General features: G+C 39.9%; 1 protein-coding gene across 1 annotated transcript in view; it reads right to left on the bottom strand.

Annotated features, from left to right (window-relative positions):
- Positions 1-1,825: 1,825 nt before the first annotated feature.
- Positions 1,826-2,317, bottom strand: part of PPME1 (protein phosphatase methylesterase 1) — a gene marked incomplete in the record, with an annotated part of 15,033 nt that continues 14,541 nt past the window's right edge. Inside the window, 1 exon segment of the mRNA XM_072401274.1 lies at positions 1,826-2,317.

Below are 2,317 nucleotides of genomic sequence, written 5' to 3'. Positions count from 1 at the left end.
TCACACTTCTATGTCAATGTAACAGTGCCCTCCTCTGGTCATTACATGCAAGTACAGTGCTGACTTGCTCTTGCAATTCATTGATTTTGGCTGGTCAATATAAATGTTATTTTGGAGCAAGAAAGAATTTTCTTTTTCTCTCGATACAAATCTAAAATGAAAAACAAATAGCTAACTTATTTTTTTTTGCCCCTATTTTTTAAGATAAATTATGGCAACACTGGGGGGGGGGGGTACATTCATAAATGTTTTCATCCGAGATTTAACAAAAGTTGATTATCACATTTTCTAATCAGATAACATGTGAAAACAGTGGACATTTTGCATAAAAGTTGTGTGAAAATATTTATAAATAGCTGTAACTGGTATGAAACCTGAATATTACAGAAAGTGTATGCTCAGTTGATCCTAAGGAAGGCAAAAAAAAACATAAAGCACGATTCAGATTGCTCCAACTGGGAAACAATTTATTCCTGATTCCATGAGGCAATCGGATGTTCCCTGGATCAGCAGTCTCTGTTATTTTTACTTTAAATCCTTAATCCCCAGTTATATTCTGTGCTTCTAGAAATCATCCAGCTTTATCTTATAGCAATCTATAGAACTTGCTGAAACTACTTCCTGAGGGAGCCGATTCCACATTTTCACAGCCCTTACAGTGAAGAATCCCTTCATTATCTGGAGATTAAACTTTTTTTTCCACCAGACGCAAAGAGTGCCCCCTTGTGCTTTGTAATGACCTTACAGTGAGCATTCTCTATATCAGTGATTTTCAACCACTGTGCCGCGGCACACTAGTGTGCCATGAGAGATCTTCAGGTGTACCGTGAGAAATTATCCAATGTTGGTTAATTGGTGTGAAAATTATTTATTTACTGCAAATAATTTGTCTTCATTTGGCTATACCAGCAATGTATAGTGATAGGCAGAACAAAGAAGTACTCTTCCACTAGATGGCAGCAGGTAGCTAATTAATCTGTGACATTTTTGTTTAGTGGTGTTCCGTGGGATTTTTCTAATTTAAAATTTATGCCACGATTTAGGAAAGGTTGGGAAACACTGCTCTATATGGACCATTTATATATTTATACAGGGTGATCATATCCCCCCTTATACGTCTCTTCTCAAGGGAGAAAAGATTCAGTTCAGCTAATCTCTCCTCATAGCGGAGCTCCTCCATTCCTTTTATTATTTTAGCCCCCCCATCTGTCTTTACTGCCACAATAGTGGTTAGCACTCTGACCTTTGCAGCGCTAGGGCCCAGGTTTGAATTTCAGCCAGGACACTATCTGCATGGAGTTTGCAGGTTCTCTCCGTGTTTGCGTGGGTTTTCCCCAGGTACTTCGGTTTCCTCCCACATCCGAAAAACTTGCAGTTAGGTTAATTGGCTGCCCCCCAAAATTGACCTCAGACTGTAGTAATGACATATGACTATAGCAGGGACATTAGATCGTGAGCTCCTTTGAGGGACAGCTAGTGATATGACAACGGACTCTGTACAGCGCTGCGTAATGTCGGCACTATATAAGTACTGTGTAATAATAATAATAAAATCTCAATCTCACACCTGTGCAGTGCAAGATCAGGCAGAGAAAGCCAGAAGAAGATAGCGGTGCCCAGCGTGCACAGAAAGAGTCCAGGATGGTGTAGGATCAAATGGAGCCCAGGTGTGGAGGAATCGAGGGCTCTGCAGAAGTATAGGTAAATGTGATTTTTTTTCTAATTTCAAAAGTTCCGCTTTAAGGAACCGCTAGCCACCTTTGGAGGAACCTTAGTCGAGAATTATTGCTTTAAATGATTCATTAAAAAAAAAACAGAGACAAAGTCAGATTTAACATTTATTATCACACATCGCTCCCCCCACCCCCAATCACAAAGTATATTTGTACCCTTTTTTTTTGTGGTCTCCATAACTGTTGCTTGCAAACGCCGAATTTGCTTCTCCCCCAGCCTAAATTTTGTTCTGTCCATAAGTAAAGTTTACATTCATTACAGAAAAAGAAACTCCAGCCGTAAAGTACATCTGCTGCCAAGTCAGTTGGAATGACCGATGTCACAGCGCTCAGCATGAACCTCAGCCATGTCAGAATCACAGCAAGGAGGAAAAGGAGATCAATGTAAACATAATACGTCATAAATTGACAAAAGCAGTTTGATGTTAATGAGAACCAGTCAAGATCAATCTGCGCCAAATCTGTAAATGCAGACGTTAACATATTTTTATATTTGCAGAGTTCTCCCCAGGCCCTTTTAGTTGGGCACACCACCCAGATTCCAGGTGTTTTTGGGTGGTTACTGAATAGTTGGGTCACAATAC

This window comes from Pyxicephalus adspersus, chromosome 1 (genome assembly GCF_032062135.1).
Source record: "Pyxicephalus adspersus chromosome 1, UCB_Pads_2.0, whole genome shotgun sequence".
Lineage (NCBI taxonomy): Eukaryota > Metazoa > Chordata > Amphibia > Anura > Pyxicephalidae > Pyxicephalus > Pyxicephalus adspersus.
The sequence above is the reverse complement of the archived record's forward strand: the minus strand, read 5'-3'. Positions and strand labels throughout refer to the sequence as shown.